Here is a 27,859-nt window from a genome sequence, read left to right as displayed (position 1 = left end):
GCCTCTAAAATCTCTTCTAGATGTAAATATTTGCTCTTCAGTCCTACATTGGTCTTTTGTTCTCAGGACAAGTGGGTAGTCCTCTAATGCACTGTCCTAATTGTAGGGGTATCTGAGCTACACCTAGCAATTTTTGTACCTCAAGTACAAGACACAAATGCAAGGACAGGAGTTGAAGAGGAGAGGAAGCATGTTCCAGAACACCATGAGGACATTGATAGGGAGGCTGCAGGGTGGTGGTATAGGACAGGATAAAGGAAAGCTTACCTGGATTCCTCTAGGCCAGGCCTTCCCAAACCTTTTCTGTCCTAGTACCCCCTGGCTTTCAGAAGAAATGAAGGCAACAAGCATTTTTGAAGTACTTACTGTGTACCAGACATATGTTTTATGTATTGCTGTATGTTTTACAAATGTCCCATTTTATCCTCACAACCACCCTAGAAAATGTACTATTATTCTCATTTTACAGTTGAAGAAACTGAGGCAGAGGTTAAGTAACTTGCCCAGAGCCACATAGCTAGTAAATGTCTGAGGATGAATTTGGCCTCAGGTTTTCTTGACTCCAGGTCAGTGTTCCATCCACTGTACTACCCTAGCAGTCAGTGAACCTTCCTATGCCTCCTATTTAGTATGAGGGGCAATAAGTTCTAGAGTTTACCATGCATATGCATATAAAAATAAAAGAAAAATATGAATTAATTTTCATAAAGAGAACTTTATTTGATACATAACTTTTTTTATTATTATAAAGTTGTTGCTTCTCAAATCCACAACATTTTCCACTTGCAGTACTACTTCTTGCAATATTTCAATAGCATAACATAATTATTTGACAAATATTTCCTGAACTCCCTTGACAAATTTCTTGTACCCTTGGGGAAATATCTCTGCCTGTTTGGGAATCCCTGTTCGGGAATCCCTGTTCTATGCTAAGGGAGAATAATATATTCTTTACTTTCTACAATAAGGGAGAATAAGGGAGAGCTTCCCATTTTGACACATTGTTTTTTCTAACTATGTGTCTATATTACTAAAGGACTAAAAATTTTGGCATCCTTTAAACTTTGGAATTCTGGGGGAAAAGCCCCAGTCTCCCTACCCTAGTTATTGTTCTTAGATTCATAGATCATCATGGCTGTTCTGGGCTCTGAGATAATTATATTTTCCACTTCCTTTTTTCATTTTAAAATTCTCTTCTTAAAATCTTCATAATTGTGCCCAGTACAATTCTATGACCTTGATGTTCCTTTGTTTTACATAACCAAAATCTCAACTTTTAAAATCTCATTTAAATTTCAAAATTTTTTTTGTCTTCCATGGATGCAGAAAACAAGTAGTAAGTACTTTCTTTATACATTTGAATACAATAATCAATCTATCCTTTCTTCCTTCTTTTTTTCCATTCTAAATTATGGTAACCTTTATTCATTGAACCTACATTCAAACATTTTGAGAGGCAAATATAACACATATGTGCGGAAGAGTGTATTTGGTAGTGGAGGCAAAACAAAAGTTCAGATGAGACACACAGTCCATTTTCCTTGAACATTTTGTAGCTTAGTCAAAAGAATAAGACCCCAACACAAATACTACTACTGCTATTATTACTACTACCACTACCCCAGCAGCATTGATATAACATCTGCTATGTGCCAGGCACTGTGCTAAGCAGTTTACAAATATTTCATTCTATCCTCACAGCAACCCTGAGAGTTGAATGGCATTGTTATTCCCATTTTATAGATGAAGAAACTGAGACTGACAAAGGTTAAGTGAATTGCCCAGGGCCATGGAGCTAGTATCTGAGGCTGGCTTTGAACTGGGGTCTTTCTGCTTCCAGACCCAGTAATCTAATCCACTGTACCTCCTAGCTGCCTGTAATGGCTATGATACCTGGAAATACATGGTAAATTCATTAAATAGCTTCAAAACAAAGAGCCTGCTGGTCTTGGGGTAGGTTGTTACCAATTGTTGTGATCAGGGAAGGCTCCCTGGCAAGGTGGCATTTGATTCGGGCTCCAAGACATAATAGGATTCAACTGCTGAGAAGATGGCATTCTAGGCAATGAGCAAAAAGACTGAGATATGAGAGTAGTGAGTGCATACCTGGGAATTGTGTCCTGTTCAGTTGGCAGCCATGAGCCCTTTGTCTTCCAAGGCAGTGTGGAAAGAGTGATGAACTTGTCCTTAGGAAACCTGGGTTCATATTCCTGTTTCTGACATTTACCAAGCTGTTACTGTGGGCAAAGCAGTTAGTTTCTCTCAACCTTAGTTTCCTTGTCTATAAAATGGGAATAATAAGACTTGCCTTACTTACCTCAAAGGATTGTTTTGAGGAAAGCACTTTATAAATGTTAAAGTGGTATATCAAGTTGTTATTTTTATTGTTCTTTTCTCCCCTTTTTCCAGTTTACACTCATCTTTTTTAAAACTGTAGTGTGCAGTAACAGGGACCAGAAAATCAAGTTATTCTCCTTTGGAAGGATGAGGTATTGATCAAACAAGCTCCTCTCCAATATGTCAAGTTAAACACAAATTAAGCTCCTCTCTATATGTATTTGACTCCATGTATAAAATGATATTTTATATAATTGTCCATGCAATATTTGTAATATTAAATGAAATTTACTACCCAAATCCTTAGAAGCATTAAGATAGATTTAAAAGCTATTGAAATGTCCAAAGTAATGCAAGAAAGCTTTGTAGTTGTATTTCTTAAACACATACATAATAATTAAAATGAGATACATGTTAAATGAATAAATCATTCAATTTTGATCAAAATCAGTCTTTCAATCTCATTGTTCTTGTTAGGAATCTATATAGAGTATAAGATGAAGTGTAAGCTATATAGTTAGGAGGTCTTGCTTAGAATTCTTAATACTTTACAAGGAGATCAATTTAGAGTTCCTGGAAGTACTTCATAAGTAAGAGTTTTCTTTTGACCTTTGCAGTTTTGAGAATTATCTGGCAAAATATAACCATTTATAATTACAGTATCATTAACTAAGGTAAAGTAAAGAAAAGGAAATACTTTTGGCGTAGAGCTTTTAACCAAATTAACACCATTTTTAGTTGTTTGTTGCTTTTTATCCTCTTTCTGGAACTAAAAAGCCAAATCTTGGCCTGTGGCTTGATTCTAGTTTTCATGGAAAAGTTTCCAAGGTTGAATTTTCTGCAAATGACACCTAACATTACCTGGATCTAATTCATGCTGTTCATTTTGCTGGTAACCAAGGGAGAGATTCCGTTGAAGTTATTACTCCTCTGTTACACAATAATTCAGTAAGACTGGAAAATCTGTTATTTAGGAGATAATTTTAGTTTGCCGCTGAGGTTACAAGGCAATAAATGACTCTTTTCTGGATCCTTAGAGTTTACCCAGCACATTTATGGGGCTGTTTGTTGCCCTGTGTACTTATGTATAAGTTAAATTGTCACTACTGTATCAAATTTACCTTAAAAATGTTTTTATATCTTTAAGTTTTTTCTTTTTCTTTTGCTAGAGCTCTATCTACATCTTTAGCTCTATTTCTATCTTTCTCTCCTTCTGTTCTTCCTCTATCTCTCTTCCCTCCCCACTTCCTTTCAGCTGCTGCCTCTATAAGAGGTGGTTAAATTCTTTGTTTTTTTTCCCACACTAGGAAAGAAAAAGAAAAAAAAATACCACATATTGATAAAACATTTTTAGATATTACTATTTTTTATTTTTATCAATTATTTAACTTTCATTGGTTAAATCAGGGACTTGAAAAACTGGTTTGGTTCACCTTTTCTCAGAGAAAAATACAATGTGTTAGTTGAAAAGATTTGCAAAATACTAAAGTCTATATACTTCTTTGCCACTCAGTGCCATTTAGTACACTAGGTATTTTTATTTGGGGGGGAGGGGAGATGGATAGTCAGGCCTTAATATACATTTGAAAAATTTAACAATTTTAAACCTGAAATGGATTTCAGACATTTCAAGGATAATAAAAAACAAAGATAAAATGTTATTTAATACTTATGAGATAATAAAAGATATACTTCAAATTCAAGTGAAGAAAATATATTGTTTTGAGAGTGAAAAGATTTCATTTTCTTTTTTTTTGCTCTCATTACTTTGATTCTTTTTATCATGATATCAATTTATTTCTCCTTCTGTTATTGATTCTTTATTCCCTATTATTCATATGCTCCTTGAGGACAGGCACTTTTTTTCCCCTTCTATCCTCGGTGTTTAGTACATAATAAGCACTTATTAAATACTCATTGACTGACTGTCATTTGTTTAGTACACTTCATATATCTATATCTATATATTTGCCATTTGCAGGATATGTAGTGCTTATTCAAAAGATTTATTTTTGCTCATCTCACTTCCTAAAATAAAATTTTAAAACCATGTACACAATGCTAAACCAAACGACTCTCTTCTTTCCAGTCCTTTTTATTTGAGAAAATTAAGATGAACAGATTAGACATTCCTCAACCTTCTCTGCACGTCGAGATTTCTCTGTATCTTTACTGATTTCTCCAGCTTCCCAGAGGAAAAACTGCTGCTCCTTTTCCCCAAAGCTAACTCTCTCTACTTGTGTCCTTGATCCAATACCCTCTTGTCTCTTCAGGGACCTTATTTCACCAATTATCCCTTCCCTAACATGTAAGGGTCTCTCTCTCCTTGTCTGTTTTTCATCTGCCTACAAATACATGCGTGATCAAGTCTCTTTTATTTTATAAAACAACACAACAGCAGCAACAACACACTCTAAACAATGCAAGCTTCTTTGCTACCTGTTATACTTCTTTGACCTACTAGCTCATAGTCATCACCTTCCTTTACTTCCTCACCCACTCACTCCTCTTCTTTTTGCAGTCTGGCTTCCATTTCCCTAAGTCTACTGAAACTTCTCCCTCTAAGATCACCAATGATCTTTTAATTTCCAGATTGAATGATCTTTCTCAGTTTTCATCTTCTTTTAGTTTTCAGACTTCTCTGTGGTATTGAAAATGATCAATCGCCTCCTTGTTCTAGAAACGCTTCCCTTGGCTCCTATCACATTGCACTTTTCTAGTTCTTCTTTTACTTCTCTGGTTCATTCATCCATTAAGCCATACATCCCTTCATCAAGCATTATTAAACATTTACTAGGTGCCAGACACTGTTCTAGGCACAAAAATGACACTCCCTACTCTAAAGGATCCTATGTTCTGTTTAGGAGAAACAACATATACACAGATAATTAAAATAAAAACAGATACAAATTAGTTTCTGGGAGGACCACTGGAAAGATCAGAATAGGCTTCCTATAGGAGGTGAGCTAGGCTTTGAGAGAAACTTGGGATTCTAGGTAGATGTAAGGAAGAAAAGCATTTGAGGCAAGGGGATGGAGTGGTGGTGGTGGTAGAGTCAGAGAAAGCCTGGGCAAAAGCACGGTGGAGAAGGAGAATGTGTGCTAGAGAATAATATGCAACAATCCAGGAAATGTGGATTGTAACAATGTTTTGAGGGCCTTTAAAAGGCCAAACTGAGTAATTTGTATTTTATCCTAGAGGGAACACAGTGCCACTGGAATGTCTAAGTAGGGAAGTGACATGGTCAGACCTATGCTTTAGGAATATCAATTTGGCAGATATGTAAAGTATGGATTCGAAAAGGGAGAGACTAGAGGTTAAAGGAATAATTAGGGGAAGATTACCATAGCCCAGATGAAAGATAATGGGAACCTGGACTGTGGTGGCTATGCTTATGAATTGACGGAGTTGGTTACAAGATTTATTGGAAGATTAGAACCAACAAGATGTCCCACCTGCATGTGAGGAGTGAGGAAAAGGGCAGAGTCAATAGGACTCCAAGGTTATAAATCTAGGTAATTTGAAGGATAGTGGTACCCTCAAAAGAAATATGGAAGTTCAGAAAAGGGGAGTGTTCTGAAGAAAATATGATGATTTCTGTTTTGGAACTAATCTGCTTGATTCCCCAATTGATAAATGGTCAAAGGATATGAACAAACATTTTTCAGAAGAAGAAATCAAAGCTATAAATAGTCACATTAAAAAATGCTGTAAATCACTATTAATTAGAGAAATGCAAATTAAACCAACTCTGAGGTACCACCTCACACCTATCAGATTGGCTAACATGACAGAAAAGGAAAATGATAAATGCTGGAGAGGATGTGGAAAAAATTAGGGACACTAATACACTATTGGTGGATTTGTGACCTAGTCCAGCCATTCTGGAGAACAATTTAGAACTATGTGCAAAGATCTATAAAACTGTGCGTAACCTTTGACCTCGCAGTAACATTACTAGGTCCCTATGCCACAGAGGTCAAAGAAAAGGGAAAAGGACCTATTTGTACAAAAATATAACAGCTTGAAATTATTTTTCTATTATATTAATAACCAATTGTTAAATTAGGATCCAGGCTTTTTCTCCTCTGTTTCTTCATTGAGGACTTGCTCCTATGGAAGATCAGCCTCTGAAGGACATGGCTGATTGAGATTAACCCTAACCCTTGGGGAACATGCTCTTTGATCTGGAGCCAGAAGCAACTAGGAGACCTTACTTCTGTTTAGAGTATAAACAGAATCCAGTCTAGGTGAGTTCTTGCCCCGAGGAAATAAGCCCCTGTCCTTGTAACCCTCTTTTAGAATTTTGTGTGACAGCTCATGAAGGAGAAAACCAACCAGAACGGTCTTGATGGAGAAGGATTCCCGGTCCAGATAGCTGGAGGTGGCTGAGTCTCATGATCAATACACATTCTCAGCAGGAGGAGCTGAAGATGTCTAGCCCAGCTCCTCATTAAATGCCCATCAATCAGGGTTGATTTTCAGTTGTCAAGAGAATTCTCTTTCAAGGATTATTTAAAACTTTCAAGCTCTCCATGTCTTTTGTCTTTGGTTATCGAGAAAAATCGTTGACCATCAATTTATTGATTATTAGCTAGTCTAATTAATAAATTGATTATTAATTACCCAGAAATTCTGTCTCTCAGGTTTTTTCATTCATCACAAGCCCTTTTTGTGATGGCAAAGATTCGGAAATCAAAGGAATGCCCATCAATTAGGGAATGGCTAAATGAGTTGTTTCATATAATTATGATGGAATACTGTTGTGCTATAAGAAATGACAAGGGAGATGGTTTCAGAAAAACTTGGGAATTCTTATATGAACTGATGCAAAATGAAGCGAGCAGAACCAGGAGAACATTGTACACAGTAATGGCAATATTGTGACGATGATCAACTATGAAAGACTTAGCTACTCTGATAAAGACAATAATCCAAGACAGTTTTAAAGGACTCATGATGAAAAATGTTATCCACCTACAGAGAGAGATCTTATGAATTCTGAGTGAAGATTGAAACATACCTTTTTCACTTTCTTATTTTTCTTGACTTTTTTTTGGTGTCTATTTTCTTTTGTGGTTTCACATAGAAATATGTCTTGCATGACTTGATACATATAATTAATATCCTATTGCTTGTCTTCTCAAGGGGAGGGGAAGGGTAGGAGAATGGAGAGAATTCAGAACTCAAAATTTTAAAAATTGATGTTAAAATTTTTAAAAATGTAATTGGGGAATATTTAATGAAATAAAAACTAGATTTTCAAAAAACTTAAAGAAAGGAAATAGTAAGCTTGAGATACATATTGAACTTCCAGCTAGAAATGTCCAATAAGCAGTTTGTAATATGGGGCTGGAATTCAGGAGAGAGACTAGGGCTAGATATATGGATCTGAAAGTCCTCCGTATGAAGCTGATATTTGATAATTAGACCCATAGGAGTTGAAGAGATGGTATGGGAGAGGGGAGAGAGAGAGACAGAAAGACAGACAGAGGAATGTCACAAAAATTCACAGAGGAAACTCTAGGAAGAATGTGAGGTCAACATTGTCAGGTGCTGGACAGAGTGGTCAAGAAGGTTAAGGCCTGAAAAATGCCCTTCATATCTGGTAATTAAAAGGTCATTGGTAACCTTGGAGAGAGCAATTGAGTAATGGGATTGGTAACCTAAATTGCATGAAAGTGAGAAGTGGGAGGTGAGAAAATGGAGGCAACAAATATAGAAAGCTTTTTCTAAGAATTTGGCTATGAAAAGGAGTAGAGATATAGGATGACAACTTAAGGAACATAACACTTGTAATGATTTTTTTTGTTTGTTTTTAGAATTAGAAAGAGCAGAGAGATTCTGGGAAGATACTGAGTAGGTGAGAAAACTTTCAGCTCTCCAAATTTCCTCAACAAAAAAAGACAGAACATCACCTCAGAAGGAATGTAGAGTAGTGGAAATAAACAAAAGTTAAGGTTAAGCAGTAGTTCTACTAAGACAACTTGAGAAGACCCCAGGAAAGAGCAGAGTGAAGTGAACTCCTCCAGGCTGACTGCAGAATCAACAAACAATGAGCCCTGGGAGCAGCTGGGTTTGGCGGCAGCCTTAGCCTTAGAAACTGTCATCTCTCAGACAGTGTGGGAGTCTGACAGTTGAGTAGTAGAAGGTTGAAGGACCTTCCTCTGACAAGGGACACCAGGCACAGCTATATTGACCAGTCCTAGGCTGTGGCTGCGTGGAGACAGAGCTAGCACACACCTAATGAGGGCAGTAGCAGTAGCTGCTGGCTGTGGGCACTTGCAGGAGAACAGAGTCCCTGGTTTCCGTTCCAGGGCAGAGAGGACAGCTGTAGTTAGCAGCCACCTGAGGGACTACAGGGAACAAGATTATTTGCAGGACAGCATAGCCGGGGGTCCTAGCCCTGGCTTAGGAGTGGAGAGGAGAGCCCAAAGTTGAGCCCCAGGACAGACTGCAGAAAATAATAGTAAAAGGACCTGAGACTTGGGGCATCATTCCCCATACCTCCGGACTAGAATTTGATCCCACCAATAGCTGATAAAACCAAAATAAAACAAAAAATGAAAAAGAATAAGCAAAGGAGAAAGAACCCAACTATAGATAGCTACTATGGGGACAGAGAAGATCTGGTTTCATATTCAGAGGAAGGTAAGGGAGCAAAAAAAGCCACTCCTTTTTCAGTGAGAAATGTCAAATAATCCCAAGCATAAAAAGAGTTCTTGGAGGAACCTAAAAAGGACTTTAAAAGTCAAATAAGAGAGATTGAGGAAAAGTTAGGAAAAAAAAAGTAAGAGCAATCCAAGAAAATCAAGAAAATTATGAAAAGAAAATCAACCAATTTGAAATTGAGAATCAAAAACTTAAGGAAGAAAATAATTCCTTGAGAACTAGAATTGGGCAAAAGGAAGCTAATGACATTCTAAGATATCAAGAAGTAATAAAACAAAATCAAAAGAATGAAAAGATAGAAGAGAAAGTGAAACATCTCATCAGAAAAACAACTGATCTGGAGAACAAATTGAGGAGAAATAATATAAGAATATACAGAATATGATTTAAAAAAAGAATCTTGATGTCATAAGAAATTGTCAAGGACATTGCCCTGAAGTTCTAGAATAAGGAGGCAAAGCAGAAATAGAAAAAATCTACCAATCACTGCCTGAAAGAGATCCCAGAAGATACAGGAATATCATAGCCAAGTTTCAAAGCTCCCAGTTTAAGGAGAAAATATTGGAAGCAACAAGAAAAAAAAACAATTTTAATATCATGGAGCTACAATAAGGATTACACAAGAAGTAGTAGCTGCTATGCTGAAGGATGGTAGGTCTTGGAACACTACATTTTGTAGAGCAAAAGAGCTAGGGTTACGACCAAGGCCCAAAATGGACAGTTAGTGAACTAACTAAAAAAACTAAACTATAAACTAACTAAAAAGACTTTCAGGTATTTGTGACAAAAACAGCAGAACTTAAAGGGAAAATTTGAAATATAATATCCAGGAGAAATATAAGATAAACACTAAATACCAATTGTAAGGGACTCTTTGAGGTCAAATTGTTTACTTCTTATATATGAAAATATTATCAGTGCTTTTATGACTGTCATTATTTGGGTAGTTTGAAAGAAAGGCTTGGGCTGAGCTGTGTATGATGAGGTGTTTCAAAAAAAAACTAGGGAGAGATAAAAAAAAAGGAGTAATTATCCCATACAAATGAGGCATGAAAGGAAAAATTGATACAGAAGAAGTTAGTAGAGGAGAGGGCAGGTAGTGATGGAACTTTACTCTCACTGGAAATGGGTTAAAGAAGGAACAGCTTATATATCTAGAAAGATATAAAAATCCTCTAAATACAGAAAGAAGTAAGAGCAAGGTAGCCAATAGAAGTGAAGCAGAGGAGTGAGGAGGGATAGGCATAGGGTGAGAAGGATAGTGAGGAAAAATAGGAAGGAGGAAAATACACAACAAGTAATTATAGCTTAGAATGTGAATGGGATGAATTTACCCATAAAATGGAAACAGCAGATTAAAAATTTGAATTCAACAGTATGTTGCTTTCAGGAAACACTATAAAAATGAGAGATAAACAGAAAGATAAAGATCAGGAGTAGAATTTATTATGTAAAAAAAATTCAGGGATAGTAATCATGATTTCAGATAAAGTTAAAACTAACATACATTTAATCAAAAGAGAAAAATGAACTACCCTATGTGTCAGCAATATTATTTAATATTATTTTAGACCATTTAAAATAACTAGACAGTATAAAATACCTAAGAGTATACCTGCCAAAACAGACACTGGAACTATATGAACATAGCACAAAACACTTTTTATAAAAATAAAGTCAGATCTAAGTAATTGAAGTAATATTTAGTGTTCATGGGTAGGTAAAGTTACTAGAAGTTATCTTGCTGAGGTAGAAAAAATAATAACAAAGTTCATATGGAAGAACAAAAGGTCAAGGACTTCAAAGAAACCAAGGAAAAAACCAAAGGAAGCAGATTAGGTAGTATCATACCTTAAACTATATTATAAGGTGAAAGCATTAGTGAAATATAAAATGGATAATTTTGATTATTTAAAATTAAAATTTTCTTTTATAAATAAAACCTATGCAGCCAAGAATAGAAGGAATGAAGAAAATTTGGGGAAAAAAACTTTCATAGACAATCTCTCAAATAGGATGTGATTGGGTTGGAATATTGCTGTGGTGTAGGAAATGATGAAACTTGGACTTATGAAGGAAGATGCTATCCACCTTCAGAGAAACAGATGACAAGTGGAAATAAGCATAGTACAGTCTTACATATATGTGTATGAGTGTATATGTGTACATTTACAGTTATCTATCTATCTATATGTATATAACCACACTTAATTGTAGCCTTCTTTAGGGCAGTGGTGGGTAGGTGGGGGTGATGGAGGGTGAAAAAATAAAGTAAAAAGTACACAGCAGAGAACAATAGAAAACTTACAAGGAAACAAAGAAAAGCTGGGCAGCTTTAAAAACAATGTGTAGTATTTATTATATAGGTTTTCTAGAAATGGAAGTTTATTGTTTTATATTGAATCCTTTCATGTTCTGCTTTGTACAAGGCAGTGTTTTTTTTTTTTTCTTTTCTTTTCTCATTTGGTATTTAAGCTTAAAATAAATAATAAAATAAAAAAAATAGAATAGGAAAGAGCTTGTATGTTTGTAGGCAATAGAGAAGGAGCCAGTGGGTAAGATGCAGTTCATCTTACTGTGCCTTCTTTTCTTTTTTTCTCTATACTGTCTCACTTGGTGGTCTTCTGTATTCTCACTGTTTCAACTATCATAGTCTATGCAGATGACTCCCTAATCTCTATCTCTTTGCCTGTCTTTTCAAAGCTCCAGACTCACATTTCCATCTGTTTCCTGAATAATATGTCCATCTGCACTTCATACTTAACATTACTGAGAACATACTTATTATCTTTCACCCCAAACTGCTCCTCCTTCTGACTTTCCTGTTTCTGCTGTTACCATCATCTTTCCAGTTACCCATGCTTGAAACCTTATTTTCATCTGTAACTTTACCCTCCTCCTCACTCTTCATGTCCATTCATTTCATTTCCTTCTCTGAAATATAACATATGACCACCTTATTCACTTCATTTCCTCTTCCACCATCCTAGTTCACTCTTTCATTATGTCTCATTTGGACTATTCAGTAGCCTCTTATTGACCTCCCTACATCTAATTTTTATCTCCTGTAAGCTATATAATGCATTCCTGCTGGTATAACCCTTTTAAAGCTCAGTTCAGCTCAGCTCAGCTCAGATCACTCCTGTGCTTAAATTTTTATCTATCTATCTATCTATCTATCTATCTATCTATCTATTCAGAATCTTGCAGTGGCTCCCCATTGCCAGCTAAATAAAGAGCAAAACACTTTGCTGTACATTTTGAATCATCTATGACTTTCTTAAGTCCCCTTCACATATCTTATATTCCAGCTAAACTGGAGTCAAGTCCACTATTCCTTGAATACAGTCCATTTGAGCTCCAATTTAACCCCTATATTTATTCCTTGGATAAACTGGAACTCTGATTTAGTTCTGTGACTTTACTCTGGCTGTTCCATCTACTTGGAGTATTTTTCCTGACATTTTCTTATCCATATTTCAATATTTAACTGAAATGCTGCCTACTTAATGAAACCTTTCCCCATCTGATCAGGAAAGGACAGGGCCGGAGAAGGGGATAGTGTGGGGGAGATGAAAGAGAGGCCTGTTTCCTCTGAACTTCCACGTCACTTTGTACTTTTTTTCTCCTTTCACACTTTGTAGACATTTCTCTGTCTGTGTGTGTGTGTATGAAATTCTCAGTTTTGCTGGCAAATAACTGTATCTGATCATTCTTTTTACTGATATGTTTGTTGTTGAGTGGGTCATTATTTAGGATGTCATTTTAAAATGACCATTCAAGTCTACATTTTTCTTATATTCCATGCATTAATTATTATCTTATTGCATTAAGTTCTAAAAATGTTTCTTATTTATGTTTTTTTATAAAATTTCTTTGTGTCTGATTATATGGTCTATTTTTGTACTGATAAATATGTATATTCTTTAATATTCCCATTCAGAAGATGTGTAAGTCTTTGAGCTCTAAATTCTCTTATATAGTTCTACATTTTCTTTCACTTATCCTTCTGTTAGATTTTCCAGCAGGAAAAATTTTTCTTACTATCTGTATGCAGATTAGTTAACTTTTTCATTGTGAATTTAGATGCTGTCATTTGACACGTGTTTAGTATGTATACTGGTTTATTGTCAGTGACTGCTTTAAGAAACTGTGGTTTTTAAAGAATTTCTATTGATGTTGTGAATTTTATTTCTGGCTTGTTTGATGGCATGATTGGAATCTCTGCTTTTTTTTTTTTTTTGTATTCATCAGATGCATAGTAAACATTGTTCCAGTCTCTCATTTTTATTTCATGTGTGTCTTTACTTTTTAGGTGTGTAACTCATATACAGCACATTCTTTGATTTTGTTTTGTTACCCTTTCTATCACTCTCTTTTGCTTTATTAGATTGCTTCATCTATTCATGTTTAAAGTTATGATAGTTAGGCTTGTGGTTCCCCCTATTTATTTCTTTAGTTTTTTTTTTTTTTTTTTTTCGGAAAAATTGTCTTCTTTTAAGTTAGTCCCTCCATAGGCTCTTTCCCCACCACTTTGTTCCCACTTGTTACCCCTTCCATAGTTTTTGGATTAGTAATAAGTTACTAATTAATTTTTTATTACTTTCATTTATTTAGTTGTTTCTTTTCCTCTTTTGTCTTTTTCTCTGTCTCCGCTCAATTAAGAAATTAGTTCCAAATGTTTCTTCTCCTCTTTCCCTCCAAATGCTCATTTTCATTAATTTTCTTTTACTGTACTTTAAAACTTTTAATTTGATCTATTCTCTTCACTATTTCTCAATGTTCTGAATTTTATTTTCTTATTCATTGTTGTTGTTCAGTTATGTCTGATTCTTTATGATCCTATTTGGGGTTTTCTTGGCAAAGATACTGGAATAATTTGCCATTTTCTTCTCCAGCTCATTTTACAGATGAGGAAACTGAGGCAAACAGTGTTTGTTAAGTGACTTGCCCAGGATCACACACCTAGTGTGAAGCTGGATTTGAACTCATGATGATGACTCTTCTTGATTCCTTAGTTATACTCTTATTTGTTTCTAAGTTATTCTTGCCATGTCCCCAATGGAGTTCAAAGCTCCTGAAGTTTTGATTTTGTTGAGGTTTGAGCTCCTTCTTCTAACCCAATTTCTATGCTATTGCCTTTTGCAGATGTTGTCCCATTCCCCTCTTCTCCCTCTCTTTTTTTTCCAGCTGTGCCTCTCTCTCTGAGAAATATCACTTTGCTAGGGAAACAGTGTTGGCAGAAGCAGTACAGTATGGTGGAAATTATCCTATGTTCTAGGGTGTGCAATCCAGCCCTAACCCCTGGCCCTTACCAAGATCAGTGTCCTTTTCAAAGGCTGTGCCATTTTATCTCTGACTGCCTTTTCTCCCCATTCTTGGTACTAACATATCCCTTCTCCTGTGGCAAGATGTTGCTCAGGGAGGCATGACATTCTCTTAGAGAAGATGGACTCCTAATGTGCAAACTCCTACAAGACTAAATCCATAATGAGGTCACCATCTTTCACCCAAGGCACTTCCTTCCTTCCCCATCAAAGTGCTCTTTAATAAAGTTACTATTACTTACCTTGATGCTCTGCGGGCCATTTCTGTGACTGCAAACTAAGGCAGCTACAGTGTAGTCCAACAAAAAGTCCTTGATTTTTCTGAACTCCCAAACAACTTCTCCCCCTGGAATGAGATCCCTTCATCCCAATCCCTTCTTGCTTTCACCTCACCCTTTCTCCTACAGCCTTTCCCCTCTTGTTCAAAGACAAGGAATCACCATTTCTTCACTCTTACCCTTGAAAGTGGTAAGGATAGATCACTACTTTCCATCTGCCTCCCACTACTTCCCTTCTCTTTTATGTGAAGTTCCCCTCTTCAACTCCGTTCCACACAAGACCTTGATTGACCTGTAGGAAGTTCAGGAGATTTAGTCTATGCAGCTCCCAATTTCCTACTATTTTCACAGTTCTTATATTTCACATAAATTGTTAATTTATTTCTCTGCTACTTAGTTATCTTTTTTCCATCATTCAGTTGGTGATGAATTTTTTTTTAATTCTCTTTTCTTCTCCAACATATTATTTTCATTAATTTTCTTTTACCATGCCATTTTCTAAGAAAAATGTCTTTGTTTTCATCATTTCATTCCCCCATGGGTATAAAGTTTGGGAGGCACCACATTCTGAGTTCCCTTTCCTAACCAATTTCCATATTATTACCTTTATAGATATTGTCCCATACGCTCCTCTTTTTTTCCTACTGTACCTCATTCTTAGAAATACTAAATTGCACGGAAAGCAATGTTAGATAGAATGTTGTTGTCAGCTGCCATTAGGAACTTATATCTCTCCTCCCAGGGTTGTGTTCTGCTCGTAGACAAGGTACACACTTCCTCCCTCAGAGGAATACATAGGAGTCAAATAAGTGAATTAGGGGGTTGTCTACACCAAGCATGTGAAGACTTCCCCTGGCAGGATGGGCAGATGTGAACACGTTCTAATGGGCCATGAATGCGATGGAAGTAGGTGCTGTGGAGAGCTTAGAGCTTGGTTAGGCATCATAGCTGCCAAGGTCATCTGCTGCATCCTGAGCTATTGCCAGTCTCTTGATATTTGTCTTGACTCTAGATTTCGGATATTTCTGTCTCCCTTAAATCCAATTTATGAATCATTCAAAAGACATCACCCATACCATTTTACCATTTTTACCTATCTCAAAGTCCTGTGGTGACAGGCAAGTGCTGAAGCAGCAGGTGTGGATACACTGGCAGCTGTATGCTGTTTGCACGCAAACAGCCCAGGGAATGGGATTGTCTTTTCACTGGACTGAAGCAGCAGTGGGATTTGGCAGCCTCTTGGGTGTCTCAGTAGCTTCTTTTAAAGAACCTACTTTACCTCCTGGAATAAGGAAGGAGTTAGAAAAGGTGCGCTAAAAATTGTATGCTTCACCTAACCTAACCCTGGCCTGCTTGCTGTGGCAGGCACCTACCCTATGGTTGAAACACAAAGAAATGTACAAAAACTTTTGTGCAGCAGCCTAAAAGAAACGTGAGATGTGCAAATTTAGAGACATCTCCACTCCAAATGTTCGTATTGACTATATGTGCTCGTCCTGTGGTAGAACCTTCCAAGCTTGCATTGGTCCGATCAGCCATGCTTGGACACATTGTACCTTGACCCCAACATAGTGATGTAAGTTTGGTCTTCTTCGAGATGAAGAACAATAACCAAAACACAGGAATCACTTTTTAAAATAAGATAAAATTTTATTATGCTTAGGGAAAAAAGTATTTGGATGTGATTTGGTTCATGGGTGAGCAAATTAATGAAGGTCATTAACATGTTTCATTTAGAGTTTGTTTCAGTTCAATTTTATGGTTGATATCTTTATTATTATTACTGTTGTTGTTGTTGAGCTCAAAGAAAGATATCCCAATGAATTTTCACCAAAAAGGGTGATGAATAACACATAAAGTGGGAGGCATAAATAGGAAAAAAAATGCATATTGAGTTCTAACCATTTCATAATAGATTTGAAATTTGTTCACTGGTTGTACCTAAATAGTCTAACTGAGGTATTTTAACCTGGAGAAATCTAGCTTTTGGAATCCTTGGAGAGGCTAATTACATGACTGGATGGGGTCTGAACACATTCCCTCTCTTGATCAGAGCTGTGAATTAATTTGATTCTATACAAATATTATTTATCAAGTGCTATGTACTCAGCACTGTGCTAAGTGGATGAGTACAGGAGATAAGTGGTGGTCTGAGGTTGACAGTGCTAGCTAGGCTCTAGAGGGAGGTTTTTCAGCCTTCATTTTTATAACTGCTCTATGGGCTTGGTCCTTTTCAGGAAAATTCTCTGATTTATTTAGGGAAGTCATCTTTCTGTGTATTTAGGGAGATGTGGACAGACAATTAAGCAAAGAAGAAAGTTAAATGTACATGGACGAAAAGGTTGTTTGGTTCAGCTAAAAAGCCTTTGGAGCAGTAATAAACAGATTAGCTTCTGCTTGAGGGTATCACCTCAAGTAAGGAGAGGACTGGTTGTAGTTCTGATATCCTTTTATACCTGGCCCCTTTCTACTACAGAACAACTTGCATATTTGTTTCTAATTGTGTAGCATACATTTGTTGACGTGGCTAATAAGTATGCCTGCTATTGAAAATATGTCCAGCCATGTGACTCATCTTTACTTGTCATTTTATTTTTGCTATGCTTTTAGTCAAAATGTGTGGCTATGATGAAATAAACTCTGTGGTAGTTGAGATAACCTGGAGAACTAGGTGGTGCAGGGTTGGGCCTGGAGTCAAGACCTGAGTTCAAATCCAGTCTCAGACATTTACCACTGTGTGACCCTGGGCAAGTCACATAACCTGTTTGCCTCAGTTTCCTCATCTGGAAAGTGAGCTGGAGAAGGAAATGGCAAACCACTCCAGTATCTTTGCCAAGAAAACCCCAAATGGGGTTACAAAGAGTTGGACATGACTGAAGACATCTAAACAACAACAGTTGAGATACTGTGAACCACTGTGCCATTTCCTAAAAGAACTGTGAGTCAAGTCAATCACCAAGCATTTATTAAGCTTTTACAGTGAACCAGGCTTAAACAATAAGAAAAAAAAGTCTCTGCCCTCAAGGAGTTTACAGACCACATAAAAGTAAGCTAAAGAGTGGGGGTGGGGCAAGAATGTATTTGCAGAGGTTGGGGGTGGTGGTGGTGGCAAAGTCCTAAGAGTGGATTGGGGCTGATCTGGGTTCTTCCTCAAAATGGAGATTCTAGGAGGAACTCAGCAATGGAAGGTGTCCACAGGGACAGAGGGAGAAGGGGGCCAAAGCTGCTGTGGTGGCAAAGTCCAGAGAGAGGAGCATGGCTCTAACATTTTTTGCTAGCCTTAATAAAGGGGAAAAAAACATAGATTTCTCTGTAAGTGGAGAAATGAGAAAGTGTAAGGGTGTTGGAGTGTGTGTGGGATAGTGGTGGTGGTAAAGTAGGCCTGGGAAAAAGGAGAGAAATAAAGGGAGAGAGTTCAGGAAAGAAAATGCTATAGTTGCAAGATATAGCTTCCTTTTTAGACAGCAAATTGCTCTAGTACAGAAAGTCGGTCAGTCTTTATCATTTAACTGTAGACATGATTCACAAGCAGGCCCTACCCTTCATCTCCCACCCCACAGCAAACTCTCAATTAGCATTTGACAGCTGCTAGGTGGCCTAGTGGATAAAGTGCTGGGCCTGGAGTCAGAAAAGACCCGAGTTCAAATATTGGCTTTATTAGCCATGTGAACCTAGACAATCACATAACTTTTGTATTGCTTAGCTTCCTCATCTGTTAAATGGGGATAATAGCATGTACCTCTTAGGGTTTTTGTGAGGATAAAATGAGGTATTTTTAAAGTTGTTTGCATACTTTAAAGTACTATATAAATGTTATCTGTTATTTATTGAATTCAATTGAAATGCAACTCTGACCAAAATAGAAAACAGAATGAACAATTTTGACTGAGGAGGTGGGCTCCAGTGTGATACAGCAGAAGGAACTCTGGATTTGGAGTCAGAGGAACTAGGTTCAAATTCTGCCTCTGACACTTGTGACCTGCATGAGCTCTGGGCCTCAGTTTCCTCATCAGTGCAATGAGGACTTTGGATAGATGGCTTCTAAGATCTCTTACAGTTTTAAGTCTGTTGTCTATTATCCTGTGACCAGGATGGTGAATAATTTGGCTAGGGAGGAAAAACAGAGCTGGAGCCAAAGGCTGAGGTGAAAGAAGGGAAGTCATAATATTGGCAGTTGTATTGTGGGAAAATAAGAGGTGTGGGTAGCTCTTAGTTATCTTGTTGCTCTGTAATCTGTTACTGTGATTGAAAACCAAGGTAGCTACACTAGTCCAGCAAGTAGTCCTTCCTTTTCACTTAGCTCCCAAACTGCCTTCCTAATTAGGGTTTAAGTCTTTTTTATTGGTGGATATAGAATTATATACTACCCTGTGAGTAAAGGACTGGCTCAGGTTAAAGGGTGAAAATTCCATGCTTCTCTTTGGCATGTGTTTAGCTAAATTGAGTTCACCATTTTGCAGTGAGTGCAATTCAGTCTGAAAATATATAGTGGTGATGGTACTTGGAGGATTTAATCTGGTTTCCTATACTATTTGGTACTACTCACTTAAAATATATACTGGGATGTTAAATGCAAACACAACTTTGAATTTTTGCCCTTTAAAATTTTAGTTGTCTATTAATTACTGATTATAAAATGATAGTGCTTTATCATCTAATCTGCCCAAATATCAAATACATTTTGTAATTATTTATAAGGTTTGTTTAGTTTCCACTTAACTGGGGTTCATGTCCCATCTCTGACACATACTGTATCATCATGGGCAAATCATTTAACCTCTAAGTGTCCCAAGTAACTCTCTGTGACTACAAGGTGCTGATGAATTACCAATCTGCATGTGGGATGGGGTGGGGAATGGGATGAAGATATTTCCACTCTTAGGAGTTCCCTACACCAATTAAATCATAAACTTGGGCCAAAATCAAAACAAAATAAGAATACTCAAACTTGGACTGAAGTCCTTGAGAAAACTATTGTCCAAAGGAACCTTAAACCTAAGAGGGAGTAAATGAGCTAATAAAATGAAATCCAACTGTTCTTTGTTACACTACTCAGTTCTGGGTCAGAAGCCTGGGTGGAAATACAAACTTGCTCCAGCTAGCCACGTATTTGATCTGGCAACTTTCAGCCCAGTTATTTTTTTTTTTCCCCTAACCTGTGTGTTTATCACTGAACAATTTTGCTGATTTACAGGTCATTAAAATCACAGATATTGGAAAGACAATAGAGATCACTTCCTTCATCCCTCTGTCTTTGGGTATAACTGCATGTTGATCATCCCAGATTATCTGTCTGGGATCCTTTCCTGAATAAATGATGCACAGCTGGCAGCAGGAAAATATCTCTTGATTCAGGCATTTGTCAGGTAGTAAACATAGCCATGTGTTCTCAGTGCAAACCACACCCACAGTGCCTGTTTTATTAGAGGAGTCAGCTGCCTACATGCTGGAATGGAGAAAGTTGGAAAGCACAAATGTGAAAGAGAAACAGTTGTAATAGACCAGGTGGGTGGGTTCTCATCAGCAGATGTTCTCATGCGGATAAAGGCTAGCTTTGGGAGCTCTGATCATCTTACTCTATTTGCTTATCTCAGCATTGGAGAGACAGGGTATTGTTATGTGAAATGCTGAATAGTTCACTGTTTGGGTGGGATGCTTATAGGACCACTTGGCTTGAAGAATGCTGTACCCTCAATTTTGATATTTTGTATCCTATTTTCTGCTTCTGGAGTTAGTGTGTGTTCCCTAGAAACCTTTCTTTTGAGCCTAGCTCTGGAAAGTCTTGCTTATTCCTGGGAGAGTGGAGAATTCCTAGTGTAACACCTTATTACAATGCTTAACTTGTAGGCAAGTAGTTTGAGGTGACTAGAATGCCTGGGACCTGGACCATGTAGCCAAGGGAGAATGGAGCCTTGCTAGGATTAAGGGTGGGAAATGGCCGGGGGCCATAGCGAGATAAAACAATGGAGGGCTAGGCTGGTTAAGGGTAATGAAATTGGGAGATTGGGCATAGTCATAATGAAAGGCCAGTTGATGGGATTATAGCCTCAGGCTATCACCAGAGATTTGGTCATGTGGGAAAATCTAGGGTTTTTCTTTTTTGGGGTCCAGATCCCATCCTCATCATTCTCCCCTCAAACAAATGGGACCCAAATTCTTTTGGGGTAAGGGGCGAAGGTCTTGACTTCTGAAACTGTTTCCTGCTGGCAAGGGGAGGTAGAGCTATCCCTGCTTTGAGGGAGTCCCAAAGAGGAGGCTGACTAGAACTGAGCACAGACTGCATCCAGGGAATGCTGGGGGGAACATTGGCTGATACCTGCTGCTTGCTACCAACTGTAAGTGAATGGCCTGTAGTCTGGAAGACACAAATCTGACAGAAGAGACTGCAGAGCCCAGATATGACTGGATAATACATCCTTAGCTCTGTTTGGATTCAGATAATTTAGTTTTCCAGCCATTCAGTATCAAATCCACCTCATAACCAGACTCAAGAATAGCCAGGTGGGTAACATTCCTTTTCAAAGGAACATAATGGGGAAACTGAGTCAGGAGGATCTTAGATATGTTTTAATAAACCTTGTCTTAGGCTGAAAGAAAGTTTGGTCAAATTCATTTGGGAAGGACCCATGTGTTGTGATTTTGGGGTCCCAGCATCCCTAAACCTCAACAGGAGTACCATCATTTTTGTTCTATTAAAACAACCTAACTATGAGCACTGAATACCTCTCCAATTATTTTAGATTTCCTTTATTTCCAAAAAGAACATTTTGAAAAAAATTTTATTATGTATTTTAATTATTTTAAAAATATTTAATGAAATTTACTTGTAAACCCCTATGTCCCAGTGTTGAGGTTTAGGGATTTAGGGATTTTCAGACCCCAAAATCATGACTTACGGGTCCTACCTGAATGAATTCAACCCAAGCCTTCTTTTAGCCAAAGACAAGGTTTATTAGAGATTCGCCATATTGGCCAGACTGTTAAGGAATCTAAGCATTTGTGAGCCATTGGCTAGATTCTTAAGGAATATGAGCACCTTAATGGAGACAAGATGGACTTTATGTACTGAAAGACTATTGGAGGGATCTAGGAGTGGTCAAGTAGTCTTGGGGATGGGGGGGGGGGAGGGAAACTGTGGGGGAATAGGAAGCCAGGGACCTGGACCACATGGCCAAGGGGGGAAGGGGCCCAGATAGGAGTAAAGGGGGGGAGGGGGGGGTGGGGCATAGGGAGGTAAGATAATGGAGGGCTGGGCTAGGTTAAGGGTAACAGAGAATTGGGAAATTGGACATAACTGGTAATGAAAGGCCAGTTGATAGGATTATAGGCTCAGGGGAAGCGAAGAGACCTCCTAGATCAAGTAGGAGAATTTAAGGAGAATCACTTAGACAAATGGTGATGTGGATGGGATCTGGACCCCAAAAAAGAAAAACCTTGGACTTTCCTATTTGGCCAAATGTCTGGCGATTGCCTGAGGTTATAATCCCATCAACTGGCCTTTCACTGTGGCTATGTCCAATCTCCCAATTCTCTGTTACCCTTAACTAGCCTAGCCCTCCATTGTCTTAACCTCCCTGTATCCCCTGGCCATTTCCAACCCTTAATCCCAGCTAGGTTCCATTCTCCCTTGGCTACATGGTCCAGGACCCAGGCATTCTAGTCACTCCAAACTACTAGGTCACTCCTAGATCCCTCCCACAGCCTTTCTGTATATAAGGTCCATCTTGTCTCCATTAAGGTGCCCAGATTCTTACAATTTAGCCAATAGCTCACTAATGTTCAGACTCCTTAAGAGTCTGGTCTGACAGATGTTCTAATAAACCTTGTCTTTGGATGAAAGAAGGCTTGGGTCAAATTCTTTCAGGCAGGACCCATGTGTTTTGGGGTCCCAGTACCCCTAAACCTCAACATTTTGGTGGCCCATACAGGGAAAACTGCCTAATCCCAAGTTCTTCTCTAGCCAAGATTGGAAGGTATGTAAGCTTTCCCCCCACCCCTCTTTCTTGCCCTGCAGTTGGGGTTGCTTTCTAAACACCTAGGAAGGTTTGGCAATGCTTTTCAGGCAGACAGTTATGGGCTGTCTCGCACTCGGCCTGATGCTCTCAGGCTCTTGGTCTGCTGGTTCAGTTAGAGGTCAAGGACCTGGGTACACCTTCTGCAACATAGAGGACAAGGACAGATGCCCTATCTGGAAGCATATGCCCAATTCTGTCAATTCTCTCAGTGCTAGAGAATTGGGAAAACTGTAAGTGCTTTTTGGTTCCCTGAGGCTTACTTACTCCCTTCCCTCTACATCCCTGAATCCTCCTTCATGGAGCCTACAGGGAAAAGGTAGAACAGCTAAAAAAAACATCTTGTCAGATTCTGGAAGTTTTGTGATGGATCATTAAGGAGTTTTGAAACAACCTTCCTTCTTTTGAGTCAACAGGATATCTGTTAACCCCTCTCATAGAAGAAGAGAAGAGGGTTTCTCACCTTTTCCCCCTCATCTTTGATTTTGCCCTCCCCCACCTGGGGAAGGAAAGGGGGGAGGGGCAGCTGCTACAGCATGGGCCCCCCTGGCAATGACCTTGGGTTCTAGGACAACCTTTGCCTGGAAGCATCATCCAGGTTCAGCACATCCTGCTCAAGGTAAAGAAGCTGGCCTCTGAACTTGAGTAAGCACGCTCTTTTAAAGTTGTAGTTTCGCTCTTTTAAAGTTGTAGTTTCACTCTTTTAAAGTTGTAGTTTTGACTATTAATGATGAGATATTGTTTCGCTGTGTAAAGTAATTTGGAAATGCATTTAACAAAACTGAAGTCACCTAATTAGTAATGGGTTTCTTTCAAGTTTCATATTGGTGAACTTTTTGTGTCAGTTATATCAAATAACTTTTCATAATTTGGTTACCACTAAAATATTTGGCTATTGTTGGTTATTGTTTTAATGTGTTAACTTGCCAAAAAACTTGTTTAGATTTTGTCTTGCTGAGAATTTGCAAGTATACAGAAATAATCTTTAATGATTGACTTTTTACACCAGGACAATTTAAGTTTGAGGTGTAAATCTTGGAAAAATTTTTCCCAAGCTATGATTAGTGAAACTTGCTGTTTGAGGCAAAAGCTCATAGGATTTTATTTTGAGTTGTCTGATGGATCATAATCCATTGATAATTAATAATCCACCATCTGAGAGAAATGCCACAAGTTACTCAGAATGTGATACTGGTGGGAAGTCAGCATTGGGAAAAGCTGAGAGGACAACTTTAGCCTCCAGGGTGGGTGAGATTTAAAGAATCTGTCATATTGGCTAGATTCTTAAGGAATCTGAACATTTGTATTGCCAGTGCAATCAGGCCAGATCTTAAAGAATCTGAGCATTGGCTAGACTTTAAGACTCTCAGCCTCTTAATGGAGACAAGATGGACCTTAAATAGAGAAAGACTGTGGGAGGGATCTAGGAGTGGCCAAGTAGTTTGGGGTGACTGGAGGAGGGGTCTGGGAAAAGGGGTATCTTGATGGGAGTGGCCAGTAAGCTGGGGTGACTGGAGGAGAGGTCTAAGGAAGATCTTGATGGGAAAGACTGGGAGGTAGAATGGATCAAGGGTGGCAAGTGGCCAGGGACCATCAGGAGGTAATAGACAATGGTGGGCTGGGCTAGGTTAAGAGTAACAGAATTGGGAGATTAGGTATAGGTGATAGTAAAAGGTCAGTTGAGTGGATTATAGCCTTAGGCACATTGCCAGAGATTTGGGAAAAGTCCAGGGATTGTCTTTTTTGGGGTCCAGATCCCAAAGACATGGTCTTTTCCCTGTAGGGGTTCAAATCCCATTCCCATCACTACTTTAATTTACATATTTATAGTACTATATCAAGCTAATAAGCCTACATTTCACATTGAGACAAGATAATATCAAAATTTGTTTTTAAAATTAAAAAGTCTAGAATATAATGGGAAATAATGGAAAAAATGTAAGCATGAGAGGAGAATACTGATGAAGATGGGATCTAGACTGCTAAAAGGTAAATACCATGTTTTTGGGATCTGGACCCCAAAAAGAAAAAGCCTTGGATTTTCCCACATGGCCAAATCTCTGGAGTTCACCTGAGCTATAATCTTATCAACTGGCCTTTCCTTACAGCCTATGCCAGTCACTCCCATCAAGATCCTCCCTAGATCCCTCCCACAGTCTTTCTATATATCAGGTCCATCTTGTCTCCATTAAGGTGCTCAGATTCCTTAAGAACCTAGCCAATAGCTCACAAATGCTTAGATTCCTTAAGAGTCTGGCCAATATGGTGGATCTTTAATAAACCTTGTCTTTGGCTGAAAGGAGACTTGGGTCAAATTCATTTGGGCAGGACCTGGCTGTTGTGATTTTGGGGTCCCAGCACCTGTAAACCTCAACAATACCATCTCCAGATCTCAAACTATATTAAAAGGAATTAATCATAAAAACTATGTGATGTTGGTTAAAAACTCCCAAAAAAGTAGGTGTGTGGAACAGACTACATTTAGAGTTTGAAGCAATTAAAACACTAGATTAATGTTTGGTAAAATGAACAAAAATTGCTGGGTAAAGGGCTCTTTATTTGACAAGAACTGCTGGGAAATTCAGAAAGTGGTTTGGCAGAAATTGGGTTTAGACTAGTATTTTATACAAGTAGCATATAGACCATATACCATATAATCTTCAAATGGATATACAATATGAATTTAAAAGGTCATATCACAAACAAAAATTAGAGAATGGAATAAAGTAATTTTCATAAGTATCCCTAGGGGAAGAATTCTTCATCAAACAAGGGATAGATATGATTAAAAATTTTTTATTACATAAAATTTAAAAGCTTTTGTAAGCACAAAATCACTAAAGACAAAATAAGGAGAAAATCATTGGTTTTTTTTTTTTTTTGCATAAAATACCACTGATAAATGCCTGTTGTCTAAGATGCATAAAGAATTGAGCCAAATATATAGGACCCAAGCCCATAAGTAGTCAAAAGATTTTAACAATTTTCAAAAGAATAATTTTGATCTGTCAATGACTTCATGAAATCATGCTCTAGTCTAAAGCATTTTTAATTAAAAAAAAAAAAAAGAAAAGCCCTGGACCTAGGATTTCTTCTAAATGAAGAAACTCCACCAATTCAGGTTGGCATTTTCACTGTAACTTTGTCTTAGAGAGTTTAGATGACTTGTCTAGTGTTGCACAACCTGTATATGTCAAAGGAAGGACTTGAACTCAGGTCTTCTCAGTTGTTTATCTACTATGTCATACAACTTCTGCAATAAGATAAATGACTATTAAAACAACTCTGATTTTTTATCTCACATCCAGCAGACAGATTAACTAATATGTTGTTGATGGAGCTGTGAATTGGTCCAACTATTTTTGAAAACGGTCTGGAATTCTGTGAAAAAAAAAATTACTTAATGGTTCATGCCTTCTGTCTCATGGATCCTACTATTATGTATGTCTCCCTACCCCTAAGAAAGTCAGAGAAAGAAAGGTTCTATATACACCAAGACATTAATTACAATACTTTTTGTTATAGCAACAGACAGGAAATAAAGTGAATTTGTTGATTGGGGAAACAGACTGTGGCATTAATAATGGCTTGACATTTTAAACACTTGCCATTTATAGCCTTTTTCATGTAATCTTTTATGTATGTAATGTTCATTCCTATGAATAGACTATAAGTTCCTTGAATTCCAGAAACATGCTTCAGCTCTGCTGTATAGGAAAGATCCTTGGACTGAGAGTCAGTAGACTTGCTGTCTAGTCTTAAACCTTAAGCCTATCACTTAGGTTTCATTATTTTCAGGTCTCTCGAATCTAAAATGAGAAAGTTAGTTAGAAGAGACAATGTAGTGTACTGTAAGGAGGACTAGTTCTAGATTTGGAGGAGCAGGGCATAAATGAATGCTTTGTATTTTATCACGTTGTGACCTTGGGCAAGACAATTATCTTTGCACTTCTGTTTTCTCACCTGTGAAATGAGTGCCTTGAGCTGGATTAGGGATTCTTAATTCTTTTGGTTATGTGATGAAGCCTATGGAGCCCTTCTTAGAATAATATTTGTAAATGCACAAAATAAAATGCATAGGATTACAGAGAAAGATAATTATATTGAAATATAGTTATCTCAATATTAGGGGGAAAAAACAAGTTCATAGACCCCTTGTTAAGAATGTCTGAGCTAGATGATCTCTAAGTTCTCTTCTAGTGGCAAATGTATTACCTTTAAGGTCCTTCTGTGCTCCAAAATTATATGACTTTTGGATGAGATGATCTCTAAGGTCCCTCCAACTCTACAGCTTTAGACTTCAGACACTTAACTAGCTCTTTGACCTCAGGCAAATTACAAACTCTGTCTGCTTCAGGACCTTCGAAATGGGAATAATAATAGCACCTACTTCCCAGGGTCATTGTGTGAATAAAATGAGACAGTAATTATCAAGTGCCTGGCACATAGTAGGCATTTAACAAATGCTTGTTCCCTTTTCCCCCTTCCAGGATAAAATATAAAATCCTCTGTTTGAATTTTAAAGCCCTTCACAACATAGCCCCTTCCTACCTTTCCAGTCTTCTTATACTTTACTCCCTTTCATGTATTTTGTCTAGTATTGCTGACCTTCTTGTTGTCCCTCAGCCTCCTGACAATGTTTTTAACTGCCTGTCTCCATTGCCTTGAGTGCTCTCTGTCTACATCTCTGCCTCCTGGCTTCCTTCTAGACTCAACTTGAATTCCAGATTCTGCAAGCGGCCTTTCCCAGTTCCTCTCACTGCTAGTATCTTCTTGACCACCTCCAATTCCTTCCTTCCTTCTTTCCTTCATTTGTTCCCATTCTTTCATTCATTTGTTCCTTGTTTCCTCCCTCCCTCCTTCCCTCCCTCTCTTCCTTCCTTCCCTCTCCTGACTTGCCTCTTCTCCTTCCTTCCTTCCTTTCCGTCTGTCCACATAGGTGTAATACCCTTACCTGTGGGTGATCTGCCCAGAGGAATGTAAATTTTGATTGCTGAAACCTCAAAAGATATCTTGGGATTTATGGGCTAGATTTATTTCTTAAGGACCAGGCCTTAGACCCAGACGACTCTCATTGATTGGCCAACAATAGGTCTCAGCCCAAGCCTGCAGGGTCCCAATTTTCAGAGTGAATGTAAAGAGCAATTGTTTTTTGTTTTGGCCAGAAATCCTAGGGGTCTTATGTCTATGTCTATGTCTATGTCTATGTCTATGTCTATGTCTATGTCTATGT

Source organism: Vombatus ursinus, unplaced genomic scaffold (assembly GCF_900497805.2).
Source record: "Vombatus ursinus unplaced genomic scaffold, bare-nosed wombat genome assembly UNPS02014830.1, whole genome shotgun sequence".
In the NCBI taxonomy this organism is placed as follows: domain Eukaryota; kingdom Metazoa; phylum Chordata; class Mammalia; order Diprotodontia; family Vombatidae; genus Vombatus; species Vombatus ursinus.
Note: the sequence above shows the minus strand (reverse complement) of the source record.